General features: G+C 45.5%; 1 protein-coding gene across 4 annotated transcripts in view; it reads left to right on the top strand.

Moving 5' to 3' along the window:
* The window catches only part of DNAJC6 (DnaJ heat shock protein family (Hsp40) member C6), a 564,838-nt gene that overhangs the window by 255,525 nt on the left and 292,078 nt on the right, over positions 1 to 17,235 (top strand). The gene's annotated exons all lie outside the window — the stretch shown is intronic.

Genomic DNA, 17,235 nt, shown 5'->3' with positions numbered 1-17,235 from the left:
ACCGCTCCAACAATCTGGGCTCTCCTGTTTAGTCCTCAAGCTGTGTCCAACGCCACCAAAGTCAGGGGGTATCAAAGCACTCACATGGCATGATCTCCTCAATGCCTCGATCACCTGGATCCATCTTTCCCTTGCCCCTTCCAGGTCTCCAGATCTTCTGCCTTTTTCCTGTGTCACTTCACCTTCTCATACCAGTCTCCATTGGTGGGGACTCCCTTGACATGTTCTTATTGGCCTCAGTGGTTTACTAGTCTGTGTCCTCCTCCTTCCGGATGGATAACCGGTTCTGCCTTCTGATCATATGGTCTGATAGGGGAGGGGTATAAAACCTCAGGCAGCCATCTTCGTTTTCATTTTTAATCATCCCTGGAACTTTCCGGTCAGGGGTCAGCGTTCTGACATCATCATGCCGGATTAGGTGTCTTGAATACCCAAGATAAGTGCCTTTATGTGTGCTTTTGTGTTGCAGGAGGGTGGACACGCAGTGTCAGCCAATGAGGAGTACACACCATGCTGAGCATACTGCAGGAGGCACTTGGAGTGACGCATCCAGTTAAAGGACACTTCGAGGAAAGAATGCTTTTTTCCAGGAACAGTTGCCAATGTGTAAAGAAACCAGATGGGACCGAATCCTTTACCGACCCTTACTCGCTCATGGTTAACGATGTCTATTTTTGGACATGGTCGTGATGACCACATTTCCCCGTGTTCGGACCCCAACGCCACCCTCGGTGCCCCTTTCCAGACGTTTCCCTGTGTAAGGGTCTTTGCCTTCTGCTTGGGGAACTATACTCTTTTGATTCTCCCTGAGTTGTCTTCTCTCCCCCCATCCCTCCTGACACCTGGGCTTTCTGTTCCACCATCACATTTCGTGCTGTGTTATATATGCTGCCACTTCTCTTGGTTGACCCCCCGCCCCCTGTCCCTGAGTTCTGTGCTCCCTCTCCCTTTTTATTTGTAGAACGTTTAAAGCATGTCCTGACCCAAAGGTAGTGAAGCACTGTATATTCATACGGACACAGGATTTAAAAGGTGATTTACATGCCCACATGTCATGTTGCTCGCCCCCTCTGGGCACTGCATAGAGCGCTTGATCAGCATCCTCACGAGTCTTGAGCTGCTTGTCCTGCTTGTCCTAGCATTTTGCCATGTGGCAATATGTATGTAGCGCCTGCCTCTCATCAGGCCCTCCGGTCCTCTTCATTGTACCCTCTGCCATGCCGGGCCCCTTCCACAGCATGGTGACACCGTGAGCACTTCTCCTCAGGTTGGGGGCCGTGGGGGTAGGGTAGCTATGGAAGCAGTAATTGTGCAGCTCCCGCTCCATTTCATAGCACCAGAGCCTCCGCGGAGGCCGTGGGTGCTTGTGCTACTTAAAATGTTGCATGGAACATGTGCACACACAATGCCATGCTTTGCGAATCATTTTGCATTGCACTCCTTTTAATGCAGAAGGATGAGAGCACCATTCATGTATGGAATGACCTACTGAGTCCAGTCGATGTACATGACATGTACATGACAAACGTTGGCAGACTGGTGGCCACACCATCAATCAGCCTAAAACCAAAAGACATTGCTTCCCACATTTTAATTACATTAGGAGATGTAGCACCCCCTCCCTCCTCCTCCACCCATTTAACTTCATGGCCAAGCTGCTTTCAATCTTTTGTTGCCCCCACTATGCTCAAGGTCAAGTGCCCCCCACCTCTATAAACTTGGATGTCTGCATCTAAGTGTTGCTTGGATGATGATTCCTGGGCCTCCTGTCCATCAGTTCCATGGTTTGCACCTGTGCCTTCTTGGGAAACAAGGTGTTTGCTGTACCAATTGTACAATGCGTGTTTCCCTGTATCCCTACCGATTACTTATAAAAGCCTGCACGCCTGCCTCGCTGCACTTCCAACGTTTTACAATGTTCCGAATACTATTTGTGTAGAATTGTCTACTTCCTGCTTTGTTCAACACCCACTGGTTTCCTCTGCACCGCATGTCCGCCCAGAAATATTTAAATACACAAACACTGGAGATGTATTGCATCAATCGAGATATCCTGCAAACACGGGATATACCACTCTCAATGAGGAATGCATGCTTACCTCCTTCAGACAATTCTCTGATGGAAATACATTTCATTCTGTAGTGTAAAACATCCGCAACACCTAGTGCTATTTTGTGATCTATTGATTTTCTTAGTGATTTGCAGCTGCAGCTCGTAATATCACATTTTTCTGGCTGATCCCGCATTTCAGACAGCAAACGCGGTTATTGCCTGGGTGCACATTTTATATTTTGCAGCTGTTTTGGTCAGCACTCTGTGATGTCCACTTGATTGACCTGCTACATTAGCTGCTCTTCCTCCCTGGTGTAGGACTATAAGATTGCAGTTGTGTTGACGTTCCGCAGATCAGTCCCCAGGCCACACCATTTAACCAGCAGCACAGTCTTCAGCAAGAATTGTGTGCTGAGCCCCACATCTCATATTGGCGTTCTTCCTCATCATGATGAAATCACAGGTTTTCCTTCTTAGAAGGAGTGGACAGGTGTAAATATTTCCCATGGATGCGTGCGAGCGACTAAGCATGCCGATGGAGCGCCAACCAACCACAGAGAGCCCGGTGAAAATGCTGCATTTTACAAAAACACGTTTTGTGAAGAATTGGGTGAAAAGCCATAGAATTTCAGATCGGTTTAGGAGGCTAACACAAGTAAAATAAAACCTACAGATGCCAAATCATCAACAATGCAGATGAGCAGTTTCCAGTTCACTTTCATGATGCCTTTGCACACAGCATATGCCAGTGTTCTGCTGGCGTAATAACATATTTTCATGCTGGCTGGGCCCAATAATGGCAGTATTAATACTGTAAGACAGGAACGTGCCAATATTTGTCAACATATATTGTGACAAGGTCATGGATCTGACCCTGTCAAGAGGGGATGGGGTCCCTTTTCAGACTGGGGTAGGAGGCCTACCAGGGTTTTCTCCAGTGCTGGTCCTGCGCATAGGCACAATGTAGGAGTTAGGAGGGCCCCAGCCATTCTTCTTTCTACTGGTGCCTGCATGTTTGAAATGAGTACCATCTTTTCTTGCCCCGTGCTTGAACGGCACAATGCTGGTACAGTCTCTTTCTTGTCCCATAGGACTTTAACGACCAGCATGCCTAGTGGTGGAAAATCAGGGAAGCAATCTGACCAAGGGAGAGACCAGGAAGACTTTCAGGGCCTCAGAATAACCCGAATGGCAGCCCAACAGAAATAAGCTGAAACGTGACACAGAAACACAAGAGAATAACCACTCCAGCATACACAGAGCACTCCATTCTGCTTTCCAGCCATTGTAACGTAACGTGCTTACCCACAAAGACAATATGCTTACCTGTGACGGGCCGCAGAGCGCTAACCCTGTCATACCGGCATCCCATACATTCCAGAAATCCCTTAGATGAACTGTGACATTGGTATTGCTTCTTACTGCAGCGGGCCACCATAGCCTAGAGCCGGGGACTGGTGTGCAAGAAGCAAGACCAATATACCAAGTGGAGGAAGGACAGTGCAGAAGCATGTGTAAGAGGATTGCTAAAGGAGCATGTAAGGTGAGATATTGGTTTGTGGGAGAGAGTGTTACTTTGGGTTCAGTGTGTGAGCAAGTTGTGTGAGTGGAACTAATGGAGAGCAGGGCGTGAATGGGAAGTTGACTGTGGAAGTGAAAGGAGAGTAAATGTGAGTGAAGTTGTGGGTGAATTCTAATGGTTTTGAGGGGAAGAGACCTCATAGTAGAGGGGAAGCAATAGTATAGACACATCTCGAATTATGGTGTGGAGAGTAGTATTGGTGTGGAGGAGAGTGGGGAGAGAGAGTGAGTAGTAGAGAGTAAGATCAGAGGGTGGAAGTAGTTGGTAGAAAGAGGAAGATTGGAGGGAGAGAAGAGAAAGTGTGAGGGAGGGGAGTAGTAGGGAAAGGAGTAAGAGGAGGAAAGGGAGTGAGATAGAGTGACATATGGAGAGGAAAAGAAGGGTGCATAAGGACAGGACCAAGTAAGGCCTGAGTGTCTGGAAGTCACCAATCCTTGCATTATACTGCATTAGGGACCTTAGGTTAGGGACCGCCTAGATTGTTCCCAGAGTGAAGTAGAAATAAATTGAATTTGCCATCAGAGCCAGACAGACCGCTTCTTAGATAGCGGGGTTACTAATTCCTAGATTCAAGCCTGAGCTTGAGGGAAACCTAGGATAATGAGTGAATGGCCCGCACCAGACAAGACAAAGAGGGATGGACTTCAGCAAGCTCCTTTACCATTCTCAAAATATACCTCCCTGCTCTGTCTTCGGTGTGTTTTTGAGGCATTCTGTGACAATATGTTGCCACATAAGAACACAGTCATACTGGCTCTGCTAAGAAAGCCAGTTCATGTTGACGTTGTCAATAAAAGCCAATATTTCCACATACGAACACTGTCATTTTGGATTTACCCATAATACTATTGTAAAAAACATGTCCATGCTGGTTGTGCCAATATATGAAAGTATTGCCGTGTATGCCAGTACTCCCACATAAGAACATTTATGTTGGCTTTGTTTATAATACCATGCCACCTCAAGAAAAGGTGTCTATACTGGCTGTGCCCATGTAGGCCAGTATCCTCTTGTAACAATACTCACTTTGGCTTTGCCCAAAATGGCAGTAATAATATCATGCCACTTAAAGAAAAAATGTTTTTGATGGCTTGCCTATATCGGGCTGCTTCCTCGTGTAAAGAGAGTCACTTTGGCTTTAGGAATAATGGTAATAAGGTTATACCACTTAAATCAAAAATGTTGATGCTGGCTGTGCCCATGTAGACTAGTATCCCCATGTAAGAGCACTCACATTGACTTTGCTTATAATGCAGTAATAATTCCCTGTGACTGCAAGAAAACATTCCATGATGGCGCTGCCCATGTATGCAAGTGTCCCCCTTTAAAAAGACTCACTTTTGCTTTGTCCATAATGCCAATAATAATATTATGGCAGTTCAAGGAAACCTGTTCCATGCTAGTGTGCACCGCTCCTCCAACCCCACTTGCGCCGCTCTGGCTTGTCCTTTCTTGTAGAACTCCTCCTTCTTCCTAGGCCTTGCACTGGTTCCTCTGGTCACCCCAGTTTATCGCTGCCTCTCTTTCCATCCTTTCTACATTGACAGGCATACATTTATTATCACTCGCATTCACCAGTCCCTAGCCCTGCTGCATTCACACACATTCATTCTTTCCCAGTGAAATTCACCACCCCTATGCACACTGTCACACATAATACTCATACCTGCATGCACATACACACTGCAGTCACTTTCACACAGGCATACACGCACACACACCATACCTTCTCAAAATCACTGTAGCTTCAGGCTCCAGCTTTCAATCTACTGGATGGCCATCCAATGCACCATATAAGGTGGAACCAGTAAGCAGGTGTAGGTGTCAATCAAACACTCCTTTCTGAGTCCAGACCGACATGCTGAGTTGTAGGATTTCACTTCCCAGGCCCTATCCAGCAAGGAGGTATACAATAGTGCCCATTTGGCATGTTTTGGGGTGCAGTACCCTAGCTGTCCATGCAAGACTGGGGAGATACAATGCCCTGTCCTTACATAGCCCATTTGGCAGCCCCAGCTCGGTTAGTCCATGCAAATGGAAACCTTGTTTTCTCAAAAACACATCTGGCCCTGAAGCACTTCTGCAGCTGAGGGAGTTCTCAGGCGTTCAACCGGCGACTTTGGCTCATCCATGTCATTGTTGATGTCCTGGGTGTTAGTCTTAGCAGTGCACGGTGGTGGCGCGATTTATGGTTGCTTAGCTTACCATAACTAGCAAATTTCAGGGGTTTTTCGGTTTTAGTTGGAACCATAACGTCCGTTTAACAAAGTTTGTTCTTTGAATTTCATAGGTTTTTATTATTCCAACTTAACCATAATGTCCCTTTAACAAAGTTTTTTCAGTGAATATATATATTTTATTTTGTTTGGCTGAATTTGTTTCAACCTTTGAAAATTCACAATTTACAATTCAAAATAACATCTAAATCAATCAATATCTAAAAACCTATTTTACAATATTTCGTAACTTCCATCCATTTTAGAGCGCTCACAAAAAGATACACTAATACTCACTCACATGGTCAATCATTTCAAACTGAACTGCAAAATGTATAAGTCCAGCATCAATATATATATTATGTTCAGAGCTTATATTTTGAATTTAAACAGTTTCACCATTTTTGTCAAGATCAGTGTGTTTTGAATAAGGAGTCCAAAAACTGAACTAGCGCAATTTTAATTGTTATTCTGGGAGATGTAAAAATGTTATGCCAGACCTCCGTCAAAGATAAAATATGTATTTAGTGCCACATTATGCCCACACAATGAAGTTTACACCATTGATTTTCAGCCAATAGATGTAGAACCAAAAACGTTCATGATGGTTAATTGTACCCTCTGTTTACTTTTGTTTTTGGCAGTTAAAACCAGTATGCCAAGTATAAATTCGGTGTGCACTAGGGATATATAGTTGCTGTCATTTAGGTATTTGTTTGGGTCAGGATAATCATACCAGTCATTGTCAACACACTGCTTTGTTTTTGTGTCCCTTCAGTTTGGTGCTCTCCGTCGGCATGCCGTCGCTCTTGCTCGTTGTTGCACACTGCTTTGTTTCTGTGTCTCTGCAGTTTGGTGCTCTCCATCGGCATGCCGTCGCTCTTGCTCGTTGTTGCACACTGCTTAGTTTCTGTGTCTCTGCAGTTTGGTGCTCTCCGTCGGCATGCCGTCGCTTTTGCTCGTTGTTGCATGCTGCTGCGGTTTCCTCCCCATCCCCACATTTTTGGTGCCTCACTGTGTTATCTGAACACAAAGGAGATACCCATTAACTCTCCTCGCGACCACCCTCTTCATTCTGGTTATTGCCCTGATGTACTTGTTTTCCTTCGACCCAGTCTTACCGCTTACGAGTGTAGCTTCTTGCTGCTGTGTCTCAAAGGCAGCAATTAGAATGTCCTCAATATGGCAGTCACTACCGGATGACTGTGTACCCTTCTTTTTAGCTCTGATTCACATTTGTTTTAAAGGTACTTCAAAACAATGACAATATATCCCTTCCTCATCAACCTTTTAAGGTTCTACACATTGCCAAAATTGTTCATTTATTATGGGTTGGGAAAGGAAATTGGGCTGGACCCAGTAACCTTGCAAGTATATTTGCAACAGGGTTGATGTTCTATGCGTGACCTAGGAGAGTCTACTAGCTCAATCCCTTGAAAGGTGATCACAGAGTTTGTCACAATGCTATATCATTCTTTTTGGACCCCAAATTATGCCCGACATACTCGGTGATATGAAGTCTCCCGTTTACCCAGTCCCTTGATACATAGGTGATTGGTATGCATGGCCTCATGGCTTTAAACTTTAAGGGGTCTTATAGGGGTGTTGTTTCCTTTTGCCACTAGGTTATAACAATTTGCATCATATAGGGTCACCATTTTGATATTGGTCAGAGTATACCTCAACAGCAATAGTTACTGATCAGCCCTTGCATTCCATGGCAAATCAGGTAGGAGCAGCATTCCCACCTCAATGTTCTGAAGGAGTTGTGCCCAATTGTAATAATTGAAAAAGATGTGCTGATTGAATTGTCTTAGACGGTAGGTTAAAACTATCTCAAGTTTTTCGTAATCATTATGACCGTAAACGTTATATTATCGATGCTTACTTATGGAGACAGTCACAATCGATTGGAACGAAATTGAACATATAGTTCAGTATGGTATGGTATTGTTTATTTATTTAGTGCCTATACACAGGCAAGTGTTTCAAAGCGCTCAAGGAGGGTGGGAACAAGGGAAAAAAATGAACAGTCGCTCAGAGTCCTTGAAATTCTGAGGTGACAATAGTCTGCACAGGCAGAGTGAGTAAAACATACATTTAACAGTTTGGGAGATAGCAAAAAGGCCTGGCAGCATTCTGCAGTTTTAAGGGGTCAAGACAAGGGAGAACAGACATACGATCTTCAGGTGTGGTGCATATGGATCGAGCAAGTGCACAGAGGGTCACAGAGGGGAGGGAGGATCAAATGCACCAAGTCGGTTGAGACTGGGGTATGTGCTGACCAAGAAAAGCAGATTTGGATAATTAACTTAGTGTAGGCTGAGGGTGTCTGCTTGAGTAGAAGATTTGATAAATAGGAAGGCAAAGTGAGAACTACAATGCATCCCTGGCGTTACTCCTCTAACCAATCCAAATTGTCTTTTTTAAGCCCTAAAGTGCCCATTGGCATATCTTTGCATACTTTGTTTTGATGCAGTTTTTACTGTTAGCTGTAAGGTGGTGCTAAAGTGGCACCTATAAGCCAAAACAAATTCTAGAAGGGAGATGTGATATTATGCGGTGCGCACAGTTTGTGGGTGTTGTTTGGTTTTTCCCCACTCATTGAATGCCCATTGCCAGGCTAATCCCTAAGGCCATTCCCACCCACTGCCCGCCCCTATCCTCCCAAGCACATCCTCCTGGGATCTCTTTGAGCTACTTTATTCAAGCAGTAACTTCAAACATAGTGCTGTAAGGGCCTGTCACTGTTATGACAAAGCAGTCTTCAGGGAGGTAACAGCTTAATTGCAACTATAGCTTCAGGACTGGTGTAAAATAATTGTCTTAACCAAGCGTGTCTTCAGCCACTTTATTTGTAAGCACTATACTTGCCCTTTTACTGAAATCCTGTTAAAAACAAGCATTGGCAAAACCAACTGTTTTGGTTTGTGCATAGGTATTAGATAGGCATTTGCCAGGCACAGCTATCATATGCCGAGGTACTCACAACATTGTGCAGCTGTTATCATTTTAGGGACAGGTGGTACCATTATGGCAGTGACTGGCAAATGCATTTCCTAATGCCCACACAAAAACAAAAACTGTTGGCATTGCCAGTGCTTGTTGATATGTTCTGAGCAACGTCTTTCCTTTTGTCCAGCTTAAACACATTCCCACATCTTATACATGCCAATGCCATTAAATGCATTTGTGCTTTCACATAGGCAAGGCACAAAAGCTTATCTTAAGATTAACTCCTAACTATGACCGGCAACCTGAACCCGTCATCCATTATAGACGTTAATGGACACAGAGGGAGGTGTCGAGCTGGTAATAACCCGCTTTCCCGGTGCGGCAGGTCCAAGCAAAGCAGAGTGTCTTCACCAAGTGCTTAGAGAGATTATGGCCAGGAACGCTCCTCCGTGTGGCCATTAGGGCCATTAACATCCGGTCCATCTCAGGTGCTTGGCGTGGGATGCTGTGAGGAGAATAAAATGTGGAAAAGCGAGGAGACAGCAGCAGGATTGGTTCAGCTATGGATACGGGCAGCAAAGTGTATATTGATATGGGGGCAGTGATATCTCTTTAAAGTTAAAAAGCTATAGGGTATTATTTTGTGGAGCAATCAGCCTATGCATTGAGGGAGAGCATGCACACTATTTATTGCTCACCTTAGTCTTATGCCCGCAGTGTCATGAACCATCGGACTCGTCCCTTCTGGACTTCCTGGGCCCCGACCCATAGAGGCTTACACTCAGCAGTACATCCAACATGGCCACCGAACGCGGAATGCTGCGCACCAGTCTCCGTGTCGCACGCATCACGTTCTATAAAGCGGCCACACCCTCGCGGCTCTGCACGTCTCAACGCTACTGTTTACTGTGGTTGACGTGTGATGCCGAAGTTCGCTCTCGTTGACTTCTTGTTCCTGGTTCCTTTGAACCCTCCACATCCTCCTTTCCCTTGCCCTCCTTATTATCCCGGATCTCCGCGTACACTCTGCCGAGTGTAAGCTTCGCTGTTTTCAGGAATTCCCGGACATTCAGAACGATCCAGGATTCGGATCGCAGAACGCATGCTGGAAGCCGAGGACATTCGCGCGGGCTTATACAAGACCCGTACCGTGAGCAGGAAGACTCCATCGAAGAAAGAACACAAACAGGTGAGAAAGGGGGAACCCTTAACAACAGAAGTTCAGAATCTCAAGGCCGAGAATGGCGCATTAAAACAGTTAGTCCTATCACGTGATTCCGCGACCAAAGAGAGTGTATTGCTGGGCGGAATAGTGGATAAATATGATGGCTCATCAAGAAACCTTCGCGGATTCCTTGATTCGTGTTTAGCCCACCTTACTTTTAAGCCCTATTACTTCTCTACCCCCAGAGTAAAAGTGGGCTTTATGATTTCGCATCTTTCAGGGTGCACTAACTTGGGCTACGCCCTTGGTTAACTCTGGAGATGCTCTCCTGGATGACTATGATGGTTTTGTACAAGCTTTAAAGGCCATGTTTGACTGCCCAGAACAGGTCTACAGTGCCCAGGAGCGGCTACTGGACTTCCAACAAGGTTCCCAGGATATGCTGACCTATGTGACACGCTTTAAGCAACTGGCCAAGGACGCAGATTGGTCCCCAAAGGCCTGCTTTACCCTTTTTCGAAGAGGATTGAATGAGGAAATCAAAGATGAGCTAGCAAGGGTAGCTCGCCCAGGTTCCTTCCAGGCTCTTATGGATCTCTCCTTACAAATAGACTTCTGCATCCAGGAAAGGAAGGCGGAAAAGAAGAAGACTAAAATGACTTGCCAAAAAGGCTCTATAGAACCTTCCTCTAAAGCTGAGCCATTTTCTGCCCCCTCTACAGACCCAGAACCTATGCAATTGGGGGCCTTCCGTGGACCCATATCCCCGCAAGAAAGAATGCGACGGATCCACACTGTGCGTATTGTGCCACAGACAAACATCTTGTGAGAGAATGTCCCTTGGCTCCCCCACGTCGTTCAGGAAACGCCAGCTCACGATCCTGGATGGAGCGCAGTTTCGGGAGAGAGATGTTTGCTCCACATCTATTCCATCCTTGAACTCTCCTGGACAAAGCAATCTAGTGATCTTACAGGCCTTCCTATCGCCATCTAAGAAAGAAACCTACCCTATGCATTGGTGGATTGTGGGGCCATTGGGATATTTATAGATCAAGATTGGGTCACTACCCACCACATTCCATATGAAACTCGGGGTATCATGCAGCCTGTAGAAGCTATCGATGGAAGACCCTTCTCTTCAGGACCCATCACCTTACAAACCAAAGAGATCCAGCTCTCCATAAAACATCATCGAGAGAATATCAGATTTGACATCATAAAGTCTGCCCATTATCCAATGGTGCTGGGTATGCCCTAGTTGCAGAAGCACAACCCATACATCAATTGGGCAGCAGGATCCTTGTTTCTTGGTTCTGAACATTGTATATCTCATTGTCTATCCATGGATTCCTCGTCATCCTCCCCAGAAGACGCGCCCACAAAACAGCAAGGCCCATTCACAGTCTCAAATATTATCCAGGTTCCTCGGGCCTATCAAGATTACACGGATGTGTTTTTAACTGCTATCGTTCAGTCTCTACCCCCTCACAGACCTGAAGACTGTGCTATAGATACTGAGCCTTCAGCAGTAATCCCCTTTGGAAGGATGTTCATACTATCCGAGCCAGAGAAAAAGGCACTACGAGAATACTTGGATACCAACCTAGAAAATGTCACCATACGATCCTCCAAATCTCCAGCAGGAGCTTTGTTGTTTTTTGTTCCCAAAAAAGATACCAAGGAGCGAAGGCCCTGTCTTGATTATCGTGGCCTAAACCAATGTACCCTCAAGGACCGTTATCCCTTACCCTTAATCTCGGATATCCTGGAAGCGGTGAGAGGAGTGGTAGTCTTCACGAAACTGGATCTCAGAGGTGCCTATCATTTAATCCGTATAAAGGAGGGTGACGAATGGAAAACAGCCTTTAGAACACCCTTTGGACATTTTGAATATTTGGTTATGCCCTTCGGACTTGCCAATGCCCCGGAGGTCTTCCAACGTTTCATGGACCGAGTGTTCTCCGATATGCTGTTTCTCTTTGTCATAGTTTACCTGGATTCTAATATACTCCAAGGACCATCTCAAGCATGAAGAGCATGTTAAGGCAGTCCTACAGCGGTTACGTGAACATAAACTCCTGGCTAAACCCGAGAAATGCCTTTTCCATGTCTCTACTGTTCATTATCTAGGATTCGTCCTCAGTCCTGAAGGAATAGGAATGGACCACTCAAAGGTAAAATCCATACTATCCTGGCCAGTCCCAACCACCGTGAAACAGATTCAATCCTTCCTGGGGCTTGCCAACTTTGACCGTAAATTCATACCGTCCTTCTCGGAGATAGTTCAACCAATCATTACACTGTTGAAGAAGGATACTCCCTTTCTCTGGTCAGCAGCCCAAGATAAAGCCTTCCAACGACTGAAATCAGAGTTTACACAAGCCCCCATCTTGGCTCAACCAGACATCAATCGACCTTTCATAGTGGAGACTGATGCCTCTAACTACGCCATCGGAGCAGTTCTCAAGCAGGAACTCGAGGACAAATTAGAACACCCCATCGCTTATCTCTCGCGAACCCTAACTCCCAGCAAGACTCATTATTTTGTCCTAGAAAAGGAACTGTTAGCCATCCGTCAAGCCTTTACAGAGTGGCGTCATCTACTTTTGGGGGCAAAACATCCTATTCAGGTCCGTACGGACCATCGGAATCTTCAAGTGCTACAATCCCTGGAATGTAGGAATAGTCGTTAAGCCCGCTAGGCCGCCTTCTTCGCACAGTATCAGTTCCAAATACAACATGTTCCTGGAACTCACAACATAATCGCTGATGCCTTATCCCAACGTCCCGACTATGAAACTCTTGAAGATTGATCCTTTCCCAAGATGTTTCCTCACACAATTTTTGTAGCCCAAGCAATCAGCCTCCTGGAAGACATTCAAATTCAAACCCAGTCCTCCGAGGTCTGGAAGTAATTTACTGGAAAGAATCGATGGAATCTCAGAACAAAGGATGGGTATCTGTTTAAAGGCAATGACCTGGTTATTCCCACACAAAGACTGCGACAAAGGATCATGAACCTCTGCACGAGACCCTCCATTCAGGACATCATGGCATCTTCAAAACTTTCCGTTTGATACAAAGGCAGTTTTGGTGGCCTAAAATGAGAGTCGATGTCCAATGCTATATCCAAACCTGTGCAATCTGCAGTCAAAACAAGCATGAAAATAAGAGACCGGTGGGCCTCCTACTCCAACCGACACTACCAACAAGGCCCTGGGAATTCATTGCTACAGATTTTATTGTAGAGTTGCCACGTTCCAGGGGATACACAACTATCATGGTTACCATTGACTTATTCACTCACATGGCTCATTTTACGCCCTTATACAAACTACCATCTTCCTCAGAACTTGCTGGAATCTTCCTGGAACACATATTCCGACTTCACGGACTCCCTTCCAAAATCATATCAGACAGGGGGCCCCAATACATATCTCAATTTTGGAAACACCTATGCCGTATACTAGGAATCCAACGGGCCCTCTCCTCCGGTTATCATCCCCAGACCAATGGAGATACTGAACGTGTGAAACAAACCCTGGAGCAATATCTTCGTTGTTTCACCACCAAGGTCCAGGACGATTGGTCACTTTTGATACCTATGGCTGAATTCGCCTATAACAATTCGGATCACTCGGCTGTCAAAAGCAGCCCTTTTTTCTGTAACCAAGGGTTCCATCCTTCGGTTCTCCCATCCTTGCTTCCACATCCTACACCAGTCCCTACACTCGACTCCTGGATTGAAAACCTCATCAACGTGCACAAACAAGCCAAGGAACACCTTGAAAAGGCCTGAGCTACTACCAAGCTCTATGCAGACTCCAAAAGAAGACAAGTGCCCTCCTATGCAGTAGGTGATAAGGTCTGGCTATCCTCAAAACTACTGCCCCGACATTTACAACCGAATAAGTTGGCGTCCCGGTACTATGGTCCCTTCTTCATAAAGGAGATTATTAACCCAGTGGCCTTCCGACTCAGACTACCAGACTCCTGGAAGAGAGTCCACACAGTGTTTCATACATCTCTACTGAAACCATACGTCCAGTCCTCCCGGACTGCTCCAAGGTCTACACCAGTGATTGTCAATGACCAGCTGGAATATGAAGTGTCCAGAATATGTGACTCCAGGTACAGACGTGGTCAGCTGCAATATCTGGTTGAATGGAAGGGGTACCCTCCCAGTGAACGCACATGTGAACCATTCTCAAAGCTTAATGCCCCCAGATTACTCAAAAGGTACCACCTTATACACCCCGGAAAACCTGGAGGAACAGGCCTTCGGAGGAGGCATGCTGTCATGAACCATCATACGCATCCCTTCTGGACTTCCTGGTCCCTGACCCATAGAGGCTTACACTCAGCAGTACATCCAACATGGCCACCGAACGCGGAATGCTGCGCACCAGTCTCCTTGTCGCACGCATCACGTTCTATAAAGCGTACACGCCACTGCGGCTCTGCACATCTCAATGCTACTGTTTACTGTGGTTGACGTGTGCTGCTGAAGCTCGCTCTCGTTAACTTCTTGTTCCTGGTTCCTTTGAACGCTCCACCTTCCTCCTTTCCCTTGCCCCCCTTTTCATCCCGGATCTCCGTGTACACTCTGCCGAGTATAAGCTTCACTGTTTCCAGGAATTTCCGGACATTCTGAACGATCCAGGACTCGGATCGCGGAACGCACGCTCGAAGCCGAGGACATTTGCGCGGGCTTATATAACACCCGTACCGTGCGCAGGAAGACTCCATCGAAGAAAGAACACAAATGGGTGAGAAAGGGGGAAACCTGTGACACTCAGCCTCTTAGGACAATAACTTTGCAAACTCATATACACAAACATTAACACATGTTAAAATATGTATTACAGCTGATGGATGCAGAACACATTTGTTCTTTCTGCCCCACCTGGTGGGGTACATATCTCATCACTGTGGCAAGGGTATAATACTCTTATCACCAGGAAGCTCACATGGTCTCACATAAAAAGTGGGCAGGCTAAAAACCTCATCGGTTGAAAAAGATCATCTATTTTGTGGGGGGTATTGCTCATCATGTAGGGAGTGTGACTTCACCGCTTGTGTTCAGTTTGGTTCCTTATTAAGGCGGAAAGACTGTATCTCCAGAGTAAGCATGCTCTTCCTGAGAGCGGGCTGGGGGATCAGAGCTTATCGGGCTGTAAATCACTGGTGAGTAAAAAAAATCCAACTTGGAAATCATGAAGAACATAGCCTGGGAGGGCAGTATCATGCTCATCATTGGAAGGGGGAGGGCCAGTTCCCTGGGTCGATACTCAGGCCTCATCATTACAGCCGCAATGCACATCACCCAGGAACACGTGTAGTTTATCATTGAAGCATAATGGAGTATGGAAATCACAGAGTGCCTCATTTAAGCGGGAATGGTGTATCATTGGGCAACACAAGTCCATGAGGTTCAAGGTTTTAATACTCCAAAACAAAAGAGATTCATAATTGTGAATGCAAGCATTCATCACTGGGGGAAAAGGTCATGAATGGTGGCTAATCTGTGAGCTGACAGAATTATCACTAAAGCTAATCAAAGAGTGGGATCTCGCCAGTGAGGACGATGAGCCACATCTATGAAGGGAACAAACTCATCAATCGTATCAAGTAGCTTTCCCAGGACGGGACATAGGGCGCAATATGCCTTGGAGAAAGACATGGACATCTAGAGCAGGGTGCTTGATTGCTGCTCCTCATTTATCTCCCAGTCAGGATTGAAAGTGAAGCAAAATCCTAATGTTCTCAAGAGTCAATTGTGTTATTCATGTTGTTTACTATATTCATAGATCTACTTTGGAATCTGATTGGCAGAGTTTGATCCCCCATACGCAAGTATGCGGATGGCACACAGTAATTCATAATGGCAACACCAATTGAGGGTGGTAGAAATATTACTTAAGAGAGATTGAGCTTTGGAGGTCCAGACATTTTTCTAAACTAAATCCATCAAATACGAAATGGCGGTCTCTGGCTATTCATAAGAGACAACTTTCCATAGAAAGGGGGTTGATCTTATTGCCATCAGGCGGGGGTCATTATATGTTTGCCAGTAATTCTGGTGGGATACCGGCAAACAGACCTACCGTTACCTGATATCTTGGTTTTACTGGAATATAACATGTGCCGGCAACAGGGGTCATTCTGCATTCCTTGGACCGCCATTGGTATTATCAGTGCTGGTAATACCGGCTTTTTTTTTGATGGGGGGGCTTTTGGCTGGAGGTAAATCAGTCAGCCTCCACCTGCAAACTGGTAGTTTGACGATTCAGGGAACGTGGTGATAACCGAATTACCACCACGTTTACCGCCACTTTTTCCACACAGCCAAACTTTTAATGAGGCCCTATGACTATGATTGTTCTCATTTTCACAGAATCACAAGGATTTAGACTTGACACCCAGTTTCACTAGTTCCAACATGTTGAGAATCCAGGAAAACCAGATAAATGGTCAGTTGTTTCCTCAAAGGGAAATAATTGAATACATCTTGGTGGTTCCTTTTCGCACAGTACTCTGGTAAGCCTCAATTGGTTCAGGTGACTTTGACTTGCCCCCCCCCCCCCCGCCCCTAAAATCAACCCTTGCTCTTCATAAAGTTATCCAGCATGGAGAAGAAGCGAGCAGAGGTTGTAAATCCGACTTTTCATACATTTGGAAACATTACAGATATTTGTTGATAGCAAAAGGTAACATAATTAACAACCTTATTAAATTATGAAAGTCAGTACTTTACAACAATGTGTGCACAACACTTACAACAATACTAATAACATTGTATACTTGATGGCTATACACATGCTCATAATTCACAAGAAGTGTTTAGTCATTCATTGTAATGTTTGATTTTAAATTGTATAGCCTAATCAGTGGGCAATTAGTGAGACAGACTATTGCTTTGTAGTGGTCGCTGCCATGAGCCAGAAGGGCACGGCCACGAGACACTAGTTCTATAGTGTCTGTGCTTGTTGCCACTGGAGGAATGAGTGCATAGCAGAGAGGCTGCATTATGCATACAGTGAGGCATTGTAGTTCCTGTCTCTCAGTCATCTGGTTAATGAACATCTTACGGGGTCTGGAAGGTTCAGGTCGCAGAAATCTGCTGTGAGTGGGGATGGCAAAATTCCGATGGTGAAAACACTTTTGATGGGCATAAAATGATTCCAATGTTTGTCCAGGACAGGAAAAAGCTAAAGACATTTCTTTTTCGCTCCTTTGTAACATTTCATTTTCAGTCATTGCT

The sequence above is a fragment of the Ambystoma mexicanum genome, chromosome 1q (genome assembly GCF_040938575.1).
Source record: "Ambystoma mexicanum isolate Mex_15411 chromosome 1q, UKY_AmexF1_1, whole genome shotgun sequence".
In the NCBI taxonomy this organism is placed as follows: domain Eukaryota; kingdom Metazoa; phylum Chordata; class Amphibia; order Caudata; family Ambystomatidae; genus Ambystoma; species Ambystoma mexicanum.
This window is presented reverse-complemented; position numbering and strand designations above follow the sequence as displayed.